Below are 17,600 nucleotides of genomic sequence, written 5' to 3' on the forward strand. Positions count from 1 at the left end.
TTACAAAAGTTGCTTTCTTGCACTCTCCTGCCTTTTTTGGGGTGTTTCCCACTTACTGCTACTGTGAGCTCTGTAGAGACTAGGGGCAGGATTATATATCCTGATTTATAATCAAATATGACATGATCTTTCCCTGCTATTTCAAAGTGGCTCTGAAGGCACTTTGGGGCGCTAACTTCACCTGTCCATTTTTTCAGGAGCCTCCCTGTCAGTGCCTTGCCCCGAGAAGGGGCAAAACCATTATAGTCCTTCTCCCCAGGTTGGTTCCCTTTAGTATTCCATATATTGCCCTCTCTTTCAGATGAACTTGGGTAAGTCACCTTCTCTCTCTGTGCCCCTGATTCCCCTCCCACCCACCATCGGCTGTGTCTATTGAGGCTGTAAGCTCTTTGGGGCAGGAATTGTCTCCTACTATACATTTGTACAGTACCTAGCACAACTGAGGCCTCTAGGTGCTATTGTAATACAATTGATGATCATTCTGGGGTGTATTTTAATCCTACTTTTGGGTGTGTCTTTTTTTGGGTCCATTGAGCTGATGTAGCTTTTGCTTCTTCTCAAACCTTCAGAAAAAGGCACCTTCCTAGTGTGTGTTTAGCCTAGGGAAAAGCCTATGGACAAAATTCTGTTCTATTTTTCTATTGGTGGTAAATTTTGTGTCAGTGTATGGAGAGCAACTGGCTGAGTCAGTGATAGAAACCTGTGTGTGTACACACGTACGTACGTACATACACTGGGAACAATGTTCCACTGAAAACTGTATTATCATCCCTCGAGGGTTTGCTTTTGATGAAGAAAAGGGGTTGATATTTAACCCCCTTCTCTTCTTCTTCTGAGCAGCGGCTTGAATTAAAGAAAAAAGAGACGTGTCCTTGGCAGGGGAGACTGTCTGCCTTGGAGCTCCCCATAGGGAGGCAATCAGTCCTCACACTCAGCAAGGCGCCCTGGCTCAGTCTGCAGCATTAATCAGGGTTGACTGTGCCTCTTAATCCCCTGATCCCTTCCATAAGGATGAGGGCATGAGTGCTGCATCCACATGTAATGCTCTTCCTCACTGCAGATAGGCCCAGCTCTGTGGTTTGCTGCAGACAGTGATTAGTTGGCTGGGGGATCAAAACATAATTAGCAAATCTGCAATTAGAGTGAAGGCCAGGAGGGCAGTGGCTTAATGAAGGGAGGAGTCACAAATGGTGTCTGAAGGAAGAGAAATACATTAAATATGGAAGGATTTAACTGCTCTCCTGTTTAATGGGATTGTAACGTACATAGCCAGGGAACTGTGAGAAAGAAGTTGGCAGCTCTGGAGTTCTTAAAGGCAAAACTATTATTATTTTATTTGTTACCATAGTGCCTAGGAGTCTTAGACATAGACCAGGATCTCATTGTGATAGGTGCTGTACAAATACAGAACAAAAAGACTACCCCTAAGTAAGATGGGGGGTAGTAGTCTTAAAAGGGAGCTCCCACTGCTATCAAGGTAGGATGGCTTGGTGGTTAAAGCACTGGACTGTGAGTCAGGTTTCCTGCATTTGACTCCCAACTCTTTCACACTCCCTGAACGACCTTGGGCAAGTCTTTTTGATTCTGCATCTTAGTTTTTCCCACCAGTAAGACTGTGGTAATACTGACCCGACCTCATAGTGCAGTTGTGAGGCTTAATATATTAATGGGTGTAAAATGCTTTCAGATCCCCTGAAGGATCTTTATAGCTGCAAAATATTATTATTATCTGTGTTGAATTTAAGCAGGGCACCACTGGAAGAGAGTTCACATTACAGAAGTTATAAAAATTGTTTCTCTTGCATGGCTGGATTAAGCATGAATAGCACAGCAAGGAATTTCACTGGTTGTAGCTTAACCAGGGCTGTTCTAAAGCAATAAGCAGAGACGCAGGGAGAATAAAAACAGCTAGTTTTAAACTGATTGTGAGACAACTAATGAAATATATTTTTAACAGGCATTTGTATTGTCCTTACAAAGCCAGTTGCGCAGACTGTGATATAGAAAATAAGAGCCAGCCTTCCCATAGATTAGAACGATCCAATGGGCCTGATCCTGCTGTCATTCACCTCAGTGGCATAGCTCATGTGGACTTCAGTAGCAGCAGGATTGGGCCCAGGTATAGTGTCTCACAGAACATATCAACAGTTGTTTCAGGATGCGAGCATGCAGTGGATGAAGTGGCATGGAAGATAGTTATTTTTTAAACTCAGATACCACCTTTCACTCTCATGGAGCTCACAGAGGTTTACAAGCTATGGGCCAGGCCTTGCAATTGGATTCATCTGGGAGGACCCAGTCAGTTGGGCTCTATGCATATGCAAGGATCCCCCCAGATGGATACAGTTGTAGGACTGGAGCCGACATATACACAGTCATCTTCAGCAACTACCCAGCACGCTGCACAGTGATGGGAATGGTTTGGCTAAGGAAACTGGGACAAAATGTGGAGTGCTATTTAATGTTCAACCAGAGCAGACAGGACCTTGGTTCTTATGTAGCTCTGAGCTGAGTGACCCCAGATATTACCCTGCATAGGTCTACATTTATCTGCTGCAGGAGGACAAAGGGATGACTTAATCCTGTCAGGATTCAAATCTGTGCTTTCAGTGGGTCAACCTGGAATTTGACATGTAAGCCATTAAGCCATCACATCTGGCTGAGATGCAAACCCAACAAGCCTCCTGAAAATGTATATGGTTTATGTGATTGAATTATTTTACATGCCCTTTGCATTACATCAACTAAATGCACAGTGCATTGGGTCAAATTAGGTTTTGATGTAACTGTTGGTCACTGGAATTATACCAGGACTGATTACATCCCTGAAATTTAAACTGCTCACGTATAGGCAGCAAAACAACTCTCCTTCCTGGACAGTTCCAATCAACCATCATAAAAAAGACAGTGGTGAGCAAATAGATGTCTAAAAACAATATCTTCAAAAGGTATGCTCTGAAGAAAACTCAAGAAGGTAGGGGAGAGAGAAATGCTTTCTCTGAATCTGGGCTTGCTGACCTGATAAACCCTTTTGTCCATTGCACCATCTGGTTTTTGCGTCTTCCAGTTGCTGCAGAGGGGAATAGTTATATTTCAGTTTCCTGTAAGCAATTAGCTCTGACAGGCCCCTTGTCTTTGTCTTTCACAAACCACCTTCCATGCTGACCTTTCTTCCAGTCTCCCCCGAGAAGAAGATTGGCAGCATATGTTTTGGCAATAGGTGGGCCAGGGCCAATTCTCTGTCCTGTGATTCTGCTATACATGCTTCTTTTCTGCTTTATTAGATTCCGTCTGCTAATATTGCTCGCAGGAATGGAGAGAGCCAGTTTTTCCCATTTAAACTGGCTGGTGGTGTAGTAGCAGTTGTGAGGTTTGTGAGCTAATGTGGAAGAAGAAAATACTATCCCTTTCAGAGGCTAATGCCCAGAAGCCCTGTCTTGTTTCACAAGCTATTGTTTGAAGATTCAAATTGGGGTGGCATTGAAATAGTTATCCCAAAAGTTGTGGAAAGGAGTAGCACTGAGGATAAACCAAGAGTTGAACCAACTGTGCATCTGGGACCACAATAGGTGTGGAGCAACTGACACAGCTCCTTCTCCTTGTGTCTACTTTACATCAGCAGCAATCTGAGCTGCCCCTGCTACTGATGCTCAGGGCACCAAGTTGGTCAGGCCTCAATGAAGGTCCCAGCTCAAATGCTGTCAGGTCCAGCTGCACATCCTTCTTGGAGGAAAAAACTGGGCTCCAAAGCTGGTCTTCAGCACAGGTCTAAAGATCAAAATCCTGATCCAGATGACTGACTTTGTGTTGCACTTCTTTAAGAAAATATCCAAATGTGCTGCAAAAACAACAACACCCCCCAAATGTGGTTCTTTCAATCAGTGATTCTCCACCTTTTTGATACCAGGGACCGGCTTGCTGTTCGGGAGATCTCTGAGACTCCATGTTGAGAAACACTGCTTTAAATCATCTGTTCAGGCTGCAGAATATGCACCTTCAGTTAGTTTTGTTTTCTTTCATAATTTATAAATATGAGCCCATCACGCAAGCCTCTGGGATTAGTTACATAGTGGGGGGAAAAGCATACATCAAAATCAATCTATGGTCTACTGCAGGCACTGCCGCTAAACAGACTCCTTATTCTTCCCCACTCCACCATGACTTTACAAAAAAGTCTTACACCAAACTTAACTCGCTTTCAGGCTAATATAGAAGTGAACAGATGAGCCTTGTACCCTTATTACAAATGTCAATAGTGGATTGATAGGTGCTTCTCTATCCTCTTGCAAAATATTCTTGGTTTAAAGTTCTTGCACATAGAGCACTGTATATTTAAAATAAAAGCAGGCCGTAAACATCTCCGTGTGTTTGAAAATTAATCACCGTCAGTTTAAGATCTATGTGGTCGTTTAACAGCAGTCTCCGGGGTCGTCTCATCAGGCTGCCAGTTTAATGAAAATCATAATACTCTGAATTTCTAAAGAATCTTTCATCCTAGGATCTTAAAAGTGCTTTACAAGTGTTAGTTAATGACGTCTCACAACATCCCTGTGGGATAGGCAAGTGGCATTATGTGGAGAGGATAAGTGTGGCACAGTGAGATGAAGTGACTTGCCCAAGGTTACAGGGTGAATCAGTGGAGGTGCCAGGAATAGAACACAGGAGCCAGGATTCCCAGTCCCCTGCTCTAACCACTAGATACCACTACCTTTCATTTATGCGGTCGTAGACTGTGAGCTCTGTGGGACAGAAATTATGGAATTCTAAGCCCTGTTTGGGATTCCTTGGCATTACTATGATAGACAATATAATATAAGCTCAGTGTCTTTTCTGTCCCTTTATCATAGCTAGCCATGGTTTGATAGTCAATGATTCAAATTAAAAAATATTCCAGATGGGGTTTTCTGGAAAAGGCAACGCAAGCTCTTTCTTCATATGGATAGTTACCTGCTTGGGTTTCATTTCTCTTCTTCCCGAGGGAACTCATGGGCACTGCAATGCAATCAGCAAAACAAGAAGTCCCCAGTAAAAGATTGGAAATGGGCCTGGTTAAAGGCTATCTGCCAGTGTAAACAGTCCAGTCTCTTTACTGGCAAAGTCTATGCCACATCCTGTAAGATGCTGTGGCCACTGGGGAGGTGTGGTGACGTACACCTTGCAGGACTGGCCTTTTACTTCCACTATCACAAGCATCACAGCGGGATCCAGAAGGATGTCTGGCATTGCTTTTTTGTTTTAGTTTTTTAATAATCTTGGCGGTAGTGAGACTTTTTACTTTAATGCAGGTTGGTGCTAACGGTACAGCAGATGTGAAAGTCGCTAGTGCTTTCCCTCCTTTCTCCCTTGCTTTCTTGATTTTTATCTTCTGATGTAATTTCCTTTCCATAGATTCTCATCCCTTCTGTTCCCTCTTTCCTTCTTTTGATTTAAAAGTCATGGGAAAATGTTGCCTTTGGTCATCAGAGCTGTGTTGGGTTGTAGGGAGTGGCTAAGCTGAGGCTTCCTGAGTCATTTTTCTTGCGCTCCTTAGTACTGAGCTCCTTACTTTTGCTCCAAAAAATCAACTTCTCTTCTTACTGTTTGCCCCTAAAAGGATCAGCATGTGCCCCTGCCAGTGCCTTCTTCTGGATGACAGAAGTTGTATCTAAGGGGGCTGGAGACGTGGCATTGCCCCCATATCAGCTGGTCACCTACCCTCATGGGACCATACAGCACTCCCTTGTGCATTAGTTAAACCTCAGTTTAGTACTTGATGCAGTACCAGGTTCCCATCCTGCCCTGTTTCTGCAGGGATGTGCTAAAGGGAGAAGCAATGGCCTACATCCTCTTCCACCTATCCCAAACACCCATGTAAAGCACCTACGATAGGTGCTAATTGCAGGTCTTTCTTCCCCATCTTGAACTATCTTTACCTTGCCTAGCAGGTGAAATCTGATAGTGTCACAGTATAAGGTGGTCACATGGTTGTAGGCACTTGGTTTAAAAAAAAGCTCACTTCAAGAAAGAAAAGCAGAAGGTAGCTTTGAGGCACACATTATACCAAGTTATCTACTTCACCTGCTGAAAGAAAGCTAAATACAATGTGACATTCTATTCTATAAAGGTTCTTATACCACCCTCCTTACTGTAGTATCTGAGCACCTTCCAGCAATGCAGTAAGTGACATGACTCATGGAACCTAGTATTTGCTCTGTGTCCTTTCACGACACAATGCAAAAAAAGGGAGTGAGGCTTTGTCTAAACTGGCACTTTCGTTGTTAAAACTTGTGTTGCTAGGGGGTGTGAAAGAACACTCCCCCTCAGCAGCGAACCAGCTGAGCGGCGAACAGCAGAGGCTAACAGCGGGAGTTTGCCTGGGAGCTGTCCGAGAGGAGGTACGCTAAGTGCTGCATTAGGGGGGCTGTGTTGGTGAGTATCTGAGTGTCTGCTGCTGGGACAGTTGGTCAGTTTGACCGTGTGCTTGATTGCTTGCTTGTTTGTTTGAAAAGTGTGAATTGGGAGTGCTTTGTTCCAGCTGGGCCTTGAGTGGGCCTGACTGGTATATAAGGGCAGTCAGCAGCAAACCAGCTGAGCGGCAAACAGCAGAGGCTAACAGCGGGAGTTTGCCTGGGAGTTCGCCTAGGGAGAGCGCACTGAGGCTTTCATCTGCAGGTTTCTCCCAGTAGTTCCTGCAACAGTTGAGGAAGCTCCTAAGAGGACGGTGATATGGAAGGTGAGCGATCAGCTGTTGTAACCTGCACAGGTTGTGCCATGTTTGTCTTTCTTCCGCAGGACAGAAGCGACTTTGTCTGCACAAAGTGCAAGCTGGTCTCCATATTGGAGGAGAAGGTTCGAGGGCTGGAGAAACAAGTATCAACTCTGCGTTGCATAAGGGAAAATGAAGATTTCCTGGACAGACGTCAGGAGATGCTTCTACGGCCACAATGTTCTGAAGATTCAGAGCAGGCGCAGCAGGGACAGAAGGATTGTGAGGAGGTTTGGCAGCATGTGACCTCCAGAAGAAGAAAGAGGAGCGTCCATGCACCAGCAATGGAGATACAGGTGAGGAATCGTTTCCATGTTCTCTCTACAGGTGCTAATGCGGAGAGTGGACTAGATGGCCCATCTGAGGGAAGGGAGCAGAAGGAGACTCCACCGATTGGAAGGCAAAAGATGCACTGTCCTAGGGATGGGGGTTCCACGACCACCACTCCCAAGAGGAGGAGGAGGGTGGTGGTGGTCGGGGACTCCCTCCTCAGGGGGACTGAGTCATCTATCTGCCGCCCTGACCGGGAAAACCGAGAGGTCTGCTGCTTGCCAGGAGCTAGGATACACGATGTGACGGAGAGACTGCCGAGACTCATCAAGCCCTCGGATCGCTACCCCTTCCTGCTTCTCCACGTGGGCACCAATGATACTGCCAAGAATGACCTTGAGCGGATCACTGCAGACTACGTGGCTCTGGGAAGAAGGATAAAGGAGTTTGAGGCGCAAGTGGTGTTCTCGTCCATCCTCCCTGTGCAAGGAAAAGGCCGGGGTAGAGACCGTCGAATCGTGGAAGTCAACGAATGGCTACGCAGGTGGTGTCGGAGAGAAGGCTTTGGATTCTTCGACCATGGGATGGTGTTCCAAGAAGAAGGAGTGCTAGGCAGAGACGGGCTCCACCTAACGAAGAGAGGGAAGAGCATCTTCGCCAGCAGGCTGGCTAACCTAGTGAGGAGGGCTTTAAACTAGGTTCACCGGGGGAAGGAGACCAAAGCCCTGAGGTAAGTGGGGAAATGGGATCCTGGGAGGAAGCACAAGCAGGAGAGCGCAACAGGGGAGGACTCCTGTCTCATGCTGAGAAAGAGGGACGATCGTTGAGTTATCTTAAGTGCCTATACACAAATGCAAGAAGCCTGGGAAACAAGCAGGGAGAACTGGAAGTCCTGGCACAGTCAGGGAACTATGATGTGATTGGAATAACAGAGACTTGGTGGGATAACTCACATGACTGGAGTACGGTCATGGATGGATATAAACTGTTCAGGAAGGACAGGCAGGGCAGAAAAGGTGGGGGAGTTGCGTTGTATGTAAGAGAGGAGTATGACTGCTCAGAGCTCCGGTATGATACTGCAGAAAAACCTGAGAGTCTCTGGATAAAGTTGAGAAGTGTGAGCAACAAGGGTGATGTCGTGGTTGGAGTCTGCTATAGACCACCAGACCAGGGGGATGAGGTGGACGAGGCTTTCTTCTGGCAACTAGCAGAAGTTGCTAGATCACAGGCCCTGGTTCTCATGGGAGATTTTAATCACCCTGATATCTGCTGGGAGAGCAATACAGCGGTGCACAGGCAATCCAGGAAATTTTGGAAAGTGTAGGGGACAATTTCCTGGTGCAAGTGCTGGAGGAACCAACTAGGGGCAAAGCTTTTCTTGACCTGCTGCTCACAAACAGGGAAGAACTAGTAGGGGAAGCAAAAGTGGATGGGAACCTGGGAGGCAGTGACCATGAGATGGTCGAGTTCAGGATCCTGACACAAGGAAGAAAGGAGAGCAGCAGAATACGGACCCTGGACTTCAGAAAAGCAGACTTTGACTCCCTCAGGGAACAGATGGGCAGGATCCCCTGGGAGAATAACATGAAGGGCAAAGGGGTCCAGGAGAGCTGGCTGTATTTTAAAGAATCCTTATTGAGGTTGCAGGAACAAACCATCCCGATGTGTAGAAAGAATAGTAAATATGGCAGGCGACCAGCTTGGCTAAACAGTGAAATCCTTGCTGATCTTAAACGCAAAAAAGAGGCTTATAAGGAGTGGAAGATTGGACAAATGACCAGGGAGGAGTATAAAAATATTGCTCAGGCGTGCAGGAGTGAAATCAGGAAGGCCAAATCACACTTGGAGTTGCAGTTAGCAAGAGATGTTAAGAGTAACAAGAAGGGTTTCTTCAGGTATGTTAGCAACAAGAAGAAAATCAAGGAAAGTGTGGGCCCCTTACTGAATGAGGGAGGCAACCTAGTGACCGAGGATGTGGAAAAAGCTAATGTACTCAATGATTTTTTTGCCTCTGTCTTCACGCACAAGGTCAGCTCCCAGATTGCTGCACTGGGCAGTACAGCATGGGGAGAAGGTGACCAACCCTCTGTGGAGAAAGAAGTGGTTCGGGACTATTTAGAAAAACTGGACGTGCACAAGTCCATGGGGCCGGATGCGCTGCATCCGAGGGTGCTAAAGGAGTTGGCGGGTGAGATTGCAGAGCCATTAGCCATTATTTTTGAAAACTCATGGCGATCGGGGGAGGTCCCAGATGACTGGAAAAAGGCTAATGTAGTGCCCATCTTTAAAAAAGGGAAGAAGGAGGATCCGGGGAACTACAGGCCAGTCAGCCTCACCTCAGTCCCTGGAAAAATCATGGAGCAGGTCCTCAAGGAATCAATTATGAAACATTTAGAGGAGAGGAAAGTGATCAGGAACAGTCAGCATGGATTCACGAAGGGGAAGTCGTGCCTGACTAACCTAATTGCCTTCTATGATGAGATAACTGGCTCTGTGGATGAGGGGAAAGCAGTGGATGTGTTATTTCTTGACTTTAGCAAAGCTTTTGATACTGTCTCCCACAGTATTCTTGCCACCAAGTTAAAGAAGTATGGGCTGGATGAATGGACTGTAAGGTGGATAGAAAGCTGGCTAGATCGTCGGGCTCAACGGGTAGTGATCAATGGCTCCATGTCTAGTTGGCAGCCGGTTTCAAGTGGAGTGCCCCAAGGGTCGGTCCTGGGGCCGGTTTTGTTTAATATCTTTATTAATGATCTGGAGGATGGTGTGGACTGCACTCTCAGCAAGTTTGCAGATGACACGAAACTAGGAGGCGTGGTAGATACACTAGAGGGTAGGGATCGGATACAGAGGGACCTAGACAAATTAGAGGATTGGGCAGAAAAAAACCTGATGAGGTTCAACAAGGACAAGTGCAGAGTCCTGCACTTAGGACGGAAGAATCCCATGCAGTGCTACAGACTAGGGACCGAATGGCTAGGTAGCAGTTCTGCTGAAAAGGACCTAGGGGTCACAGTGGATATGAAGCTGGATATGAGTCAACAGTGTGCTCTTGTTGCCAAGAAGGCTAACGGCATTTTGGGCTGTATAAGTAGGGGCATTGCCAGCAGATCGAGGAACGTGATCGTTCCCCTTTATTCGACATTGGTGAGGCCTCATCTGGAATACTGTGTCCAGTTTTGGTCCCCACACTACAAGAAGGATGTGGAAAAATTGGAAAGAGTCCAGCGGAGGGCAACAAAAATTATTAGGGGTCTGGAGCACATGACTTATGAGGAGAGGCTGAGAGAACTGGGATTGTTTAGTCTCCAGAAGAGAAGAATGAGGGGGGATTTGATAGCAGCCTTCAACTACCTGAAGGGGGGTTCCAAAGAGGATGGAGCTCGGCTGTTCTCAGTGGTGGCAGATGACAGAACAAGGAGCAATGGTCTCAAGTTGCAGTGGGGGAGGTCCAGGTTGGATATCAGGAAAAACTATTTCACTAGGAGGGTGGTGAAACACTGGAATGCGTTACCTAGGGAGGTGGTGGAGTCTCCTTCCTTGGAGGTTTTTAAGGCCCGGCTTGACAAAGCCCTGGCTGGGATGATTTAGCTGGGAATTGGTCCTGCTTTGAGCAGGGGGTTGGACTAGATGACCTCTTGAGGTCCCTTCCAACTCTGATATTCTATGATTCTATGATTCTATGATTCTATGAATGACAAAAGTTTTAATGATGAAACGCACCGGTGTGGGCAGTGCTTCATTGGCAGGAGCCACACTCCTGGCATCAAAGCTACTGCCCCTCATTGGAGGTGGTTTTATTTTGTCAGCGGGAGAGCTCTCTCCCAGCGACAAAGAGCGGCTACACTGTGCACCTTAAAACAGCACGGCTGCAGCAGTACAGCTGTGCCGTTGTAAGGTGTGCAGTGTAGCCATAGCCTTACAGTGCTGGCATGAAGACTTCTGCACATGGTGAACTCTCAGGCCTGGGATTTAAATTACTGCAGAGCTATTCATCACTGTGTCTAGTTAAAACACTAACAAGCTCCAACACCTGTTTGTTTTGGGATAATCTACCCTGGTATAAACAACCCTTGTTGGTTCATAGGTATGCTCTTGCAAGGTGACGAGCATCCTCATTTCTCACTGACTGATGGGAGTTGGGAGCTCTTGATGCTTGGCGGGAGTGGGTCCTTAAATAGCTACAGCATTCCTGGTGTGGCCATGTGTGGCAGAACCAGCATAGTCCCCCTCCTCTAGCCACTGATTAAAATGCCAGACACACAGACAGAGGCTTATAATTTGGTTTCACATTAGAAGTCTGCTAGATAGACTGCAACCCAATGGGAGAGAGCCACCAGCTTTTATTTTTGCTGAAGAACATTTGTGGCACTTCGGTTATAGCTCTAACTCAGGGCTCTGTTGATTTTGTTGATTTCATTATTTTTATTATATAAATAATAAATCATGAGCCTTCTTATAGCTACTGAAAACAGCTTGTCTGAATAAAATGCAAGTCTTCATGGTCTACTGAAGGGGGCGGGGGGAGAGTATAATTGTGTTAATTACCAGAATACCAGACATGCAATTAATATGCCACAGGAACAAAGAGCAAATGCACTAATAGCACATAATTGGACTTAAACTACACCCTTCGTAGAAGGGAGCTTTCATGTTTAGGCTTCTTTTTGAATTAGTAATAAAGAATAAATTAACATCCATTTCTTCAGCCTAAAAAGGAAGAACCTTGTTGCGGGGCAGGGCAGTGATATGGAGAATGCCTTTACATTCCAGCATGACTGTTGGGGAGGGAGTTCTCATGCCATGGCTCTCCTCTCCCTGCTCCCATCCCCACCCCTGCACCCACGCAGGCAGACAGGCACAAAACGGAAAGCCTGTTGCACATAGATACTTTGTACCATGACATTGAAGAATAAAAAGCATCAGCAGGTTGTATGATTTCAACAGTGATCTTAGGCTTTGCAGCTCTCTAGTACCCTACACCCACTGATCTCCAGAACTTTATTAGCACTAATTAATTAAGCTTCATATCATACCCATGATACAGAGAAGTACTATCATCCTAATTTTAAGAAATATGGAAGTTGTGCAGGAGCGCCGCCAGCTTTTCTGCCGCCCTAGGCGGTGGAAGGTCCCGTCCTGAAATGCTGCCCCCCACAGAGGCAGCGGAAGGTCCTGCTGCCGAAATACCACCGCGGTCGCCGCCCCCAAATTGTAGTGCCCTAGGCAACCGCATAGGTCACCGAATGGGTTGCACCGGCCCTGAAGTTGTGGCACAGAGAGAGTTTAAGGGCTCCGTCCTGTGCCCATTGACCTCCGTGGGAACAGACCCTAAGGCCCAGATCCTGAAAGGTATTTAGACACCTAACTCCCTTTGATTTTAATGGGAATTAGGCACCTAAACACCTTTCAAGATCTGTGTCTAACTACTTGCCTAAAGTCATAGAGGAAGTCTGTGGTAGTGATGGGAATAGGGCCCAAATACCCTGGCCTTAATCACAAAATCATCCTTCTTCCCACTCATACAATACCATTTTGCTTTTGCTTAGCACTCCCATTTCCCAGCATTAACTACTCATGCCATTCTCTACACTAATTAAGAAATATGTAGAGAGGACTCCTATTATTTCTAAAGCATTACCCATGTGTGTTTTTTTGTTTTTTTTTTTTACAAACACATAAAAAACATGACCCTGACCCATAGAGCTTACAGCCTAATTGGGCAGACAAATACAATACATGGGGAAACAAAACAGAGAGAAGGCAGTGAGAGAGATCAACAGTGTCTAGCTGTTCTGCAGACACCCCTTCTGGAGTAGTTCAAATACCGTATCTGACCCGAGTTCTTATTTTCATGGTTCCGGGGATGACTCATTAAATAAAAAGTTCCCATCCTCACTAGGTATTTTTTTCTACCTCTTCAATGTAAGCTCATAACTTTTGCAGTTGCTGTGCAGAAGCTTCCCTGCAGTGGATGGGCATCTCTGAAGAGGTCATAGACTGTCCTTCAAGAGACTCTGTTCCTCTGGAGCATGTCGGGGAAATAAATCTCTAAATAATTCAGTAAGTCATCATCCATTCAGTATTCCACTTCCAGGTTATACACATCAGCTCAGAATAGCCTTCATGTGAACAGGCACAATATGTTTCCTCCTCCCTACGTGGTGTCACCAGTTTGAGATGCAAGAGGAATGTGTTCAGATCCCCCTACTTTAACCTAAGATGACAGCTACTTGTGGTGTATTTTCACATTAAGGAGAGCTTCCAACCAAGGCCAAGAAACACTGGCACCATAGGCTAGGGAAAGGTGGGACATTCTATCTGGGATTAGAAAAGTCTCCTGCTGTCTCTCTGGAGGAAAGGCTAATGGAATTTCCTATTCCTATTCTGTAGTTTGTTAATTTTTTTTAAAAGCCTGTGCCTTTTGCAACAGAGCCCAAGGGCCCCAACTTCCATGTGAGGCCTGTAAGGATAGCAGTGCAGTGGAGTAGGAAGCAAATGGTATGAACTAGTGTCCTCGGGAAAAGCTGCTCATCTAGACCTTATCTACCCGAGTATTTTTCTAAAAGTCTCCCACAATGAGAATAATGGCAGGAGAACTAGTCTTGACCATCTGGTGCTGACATTTTAATCACTGTTTTGTCTAAGCATGCTCTGAGCCGAGTTAGATGGGACAATTAAAATGTCTACACAAGCATTCCCACTGTTGCTAGTGCAAGAGAAGCTGCAGCCATGAGAGACTTAGAAAAATACTAGTGTAGACAAGGCCCTAGAGGCAGGTTCAGGCTCTCAGGTGGACCCTAGCGGCTTTGGATAGCTTCATGCCTCCAGTGACTGTGGACTGTGATCCTGGTCCCTCCTTGATCTTAAGAGTCGCCTGTGATAGCTCTGGCAATTTCCTGCAATATCTTTCAGAGATCTTACTGTGTTATGTATCACTGTGGGCCATGGCTTGCATGTCATTCCATGGGGGACAGTAACCACAGTCCCTGCAAGAACTAAGAACAGTGGTGCTGATTAGGTTAAGTCACTCAGTTTGTACCACCCTCCCCGAGCAGTATGCCCACCTGGAGAAATTTTCATATACTGGATTAAATTTAATTCTCTAGAGGGCAGCTGACAAAGGCCTTTTGGATAAATAGCCTGAGTTTAAACAGACTCAGGGCCTTCTTTCTTATCCGGCGCACACACAGCACCTTCTGCCCAAAGGGAGGCCCCCAAACCTTAGGGAATAGTTGGAAGGACTGACACCAACCAGAGCCCTTATGGAAATGGGTGGGTGGGCATGATCTCGGGAAAGCTCATTAGCATTCATGTAGGTTCTTTTATTGTTTTAATGTTTTCTCTGTAATGCTTTTATTTTAAGAATAAAATGTGCTTGCTTAGAAAGGGCTGTCTTATACCTAAGGGTAATTGCACTGCTTATTGCCTCTGAGGAAGGAAGGCAAAGTAGGGCTGCCTAGGCTCTCTGCATTGTTGGAGAATTCATAATGTAGACAAGGAACTGTGCAGCCTGGAAAAACCTGATCAGGAGGGAGAGAGACGCAGGTCTCTGCCCAAGAGAGGTGATGGCTGGGGAGCTGGAAGCCTGAGAGTAGGTGACCTTGTTGGACCATAAAGGGGGAATACATGTGCAATTACCCTGAACTGTAACACCACCCACTACTTGGGGTCAATCCAGGGCCCACACTTCAAAGAGCTCCCAGTGACTTTGAATGATGGCTTCATACTTTATAGGGAATCTAGTTTAGTTGTCACAGTGTAACATTCTGGGTTCTATTCCTGCCTTCCCTACAGATTTTCAGTGTGACCCTGGGCAAGTCACTTAACTTCTCTGTGCCTTTGTCCCCAATATGTAAAACAGCAATAATATTAATTGTCTTTCTTACTTATTTATAATGCCCCTAACAGCCATAGTAGGTGTCTCTCTACTTCCGAAGAGTATTGTGAGAAGGTTAATTCCATTAATGATTGTAAAATGCCTGGAGATTTTAGGATAAGAAGTGCTAATGAACTATAAAATATTTCGATTATGTTGTGGAATATTCAGTCCACCCCTTTGTAAGGAAGGGGACTTGTATTTCACCTTTGTTGTTTTCATGTTTCCGTTTGCATATTTTGGTATATGTAGGTATAACTGGGAAGGGAAATAAACAAGGCAGAAGAGGTTTGCAGGTGCTGCTAGCTTTTTGTGGAGAATGCTGGTTATTTTTCTGTACTTTCCTTTCCCTGTCTTACTGAATTGTCCTCCTTTTATTTTTCTGATAAGCCAGTAGTTCAATGGCTTATTGAGAATTCTCTGAACGCTCTCAGAAATGTCAGGGGAGAAGATTTTCATCTTCAGATTGCCAAGGCCTTCATTTGCATCCCCTAAATCAATCCTCAGAGATGATCAAAGAGCACGCTGGAAAGTTTCAAATGGAGGGGGGGAAACAGTCCTCTTATTCCCTCCCCCAACATGTACAATCAAGATCCAAGGCTAAAAAAATTTTCACAGCATCTTTTTGTTCACACAGTGCTGGAACAATGTGAATCATAGAAAGCAAGGAGGAAGACCTGTAAGTCATCTAATCCATTTTCCACTTTAGCCAATGCAGGGCTGCTCTCTACCATATAGTTTCTAGTGCTTTGTTGTTGGGTCTTGTTTTAAATGTCCCAAGAGATGGAGCTTGCACCATTCCTTCGGGAGACTGCTCCACAGTTTTACAGATCTCAAACGATTGTCTGGAAACGATTCCTGTTATTCACCCCACTTTTTGTTTTCTTAATTTCATCCCAGTTTATTCTGCTCCTATTCTCATCCCCACCCACCACAGTGAAGTGGTTTCAGTCCTATTAAATACTGGAAGACAATTTAAATAAAATAATATCCTGGAGCATCTCCTACAGATTTATTCAGTGGAAAAAAGAATAATGATGAGATGGGAATGGGCCAACTCTTGAGAAGCAACACAACAGACTGCAACTCCCACAACCTTCCAGCTCTTTGCTGCATTATGCAGCCATCTCTGTGAGACATGAACTGTGTTAACTTCCCAACAGACGCCCTCCACACTAGGACGCCTCCTCTCAGATGTGGCCTCAAGAGCAGATATGGGCAAGTGAGTTTCTGGTAGTGTGATTCCAATGGAATCTCACTGTCCAAGAGCCAGAGGGGATGGAGCCTGGAGCTTCTGAGGAGGCACATGTTTAGTTTTGTGCATCATCAAATTCTCCAAGATTCACCTGGATTTCATGGGGGAACCTTTGGGGTTTGAGCACCAAACCCTTTCCTCTACCACATGCTCTCAAATCCCCTGCCCATGATGGAAGAATTCAAAGGAAACTCAATGAAGGAAGTTTCCTCCCTTCCCTGCATTTTCCTGCCAGAGGGTCATTGTCACTAATTTACCATTAACAGCATAAACTTTACCTAGGGCCAGATTTAAACAATATGGAACCATTAGAAAGGGCACTGAGTGTGTAATAGAGATGGGAATAAGCCCCAGCTCCAAACACCCCAAATAATTCAGATCAGAGCCTCACCTTGCCATCCTAGGGTTAGGGTTCCTATAGGTAGGGGTCCCTGCCCTAGGGTTAGGGCTCCTATGAGTAGGGGACTTGGGGCTAGGGTTAGGGTTCCTATGTGAAGGGGACTTGGGGTTAGGGTTAGGGGTCTTATGGTTAGCTCTCCCTGCCCTAGGGTTAGGGTTCCTATGGCTAGGGCACTTGGGGTTAGGGTTAGGGTTCCTATGGGTAGGCGTCCCTGCTCTAGGGTTAGGGTTCCTATGGGTAAGGGATTTGGGGCTAGAGTTAGGGTTTCTGTGGATAAGGGTCCCTGCCCAAGGGTTAGAGTTCCCATAAGTAGGGCACTTGGGGCTAGGGTTAGGGTTCCTATGGGTAGGGGTTCCTGCCCTAGGGTTAGGGTTCCAGTGGGTAGGGATCCCCGCCCTAGGGTTAGGGTTCCTCTGGATAGGTGTGACAGGGTGAGCATATTCTGCACTAGACAAGAAAGGGTTAACCCCACACTATGGGTGGCGGAAGTCCCGTCCCTCAGACCATGCTGGGCATGCTCCAACTGCTGCCTCAGTATAAAAGGTAGCAGCCCAGCAAATTCCAGCCTGACCACTGAGGAGGGAGGACACTTGATGGAGGCACCAGCCCAGGAACTGCTTCAGTACCTGACTGCGGGAACCAGTGATCCCAAGGACCAGACCGGAGACTTGTTGCCTACAGGCGGCCAACTGGAGTCAGAATACTGGGGAACTACCTGCACGGAGGAGCTCGGAGATCCCCACGAAGTATGGACCCTGGCTTCAGGAAACATGGTAGGAAGTGGCCCAGAGAGGCAATGTGACTGGTGTCTTCCCCCTGAAGAAGATCTCTGTGTTGCTATAGCATCCCTGTTGACTGACAGTTGCCACTGACAGGGCCTTCGGCTGGGACCCAGTGGAGCAGGGAGGGCTTGGGTCCCCCTACCCCAGCCGTCATCCCCCGGGTGGCAGCCCCTGACTCCAGCCATTAGGCCCTGTAGCCCTGATCCCAAGGTCAGCCATATTGACTCTGGCCCTTAGGCCATACTGTCTTGCTTCCAAGGACAGTCTGG

The sequence above is a fragment of the Malaclemys terrapin genome, chromosome 19 (genome assembly GCF_027887155.1).
Source record: "Malaclemys terrapin pileata isolate rMalTer1 chromosome 19, rMalTer1.hap1, whole genome shotgun sequence".
Taxonomy (NCBI): Eukaryota; Metazoa; Chordata; order Testudines; family Emydidae; genus Malaclemys; species Malaclemys terrapin.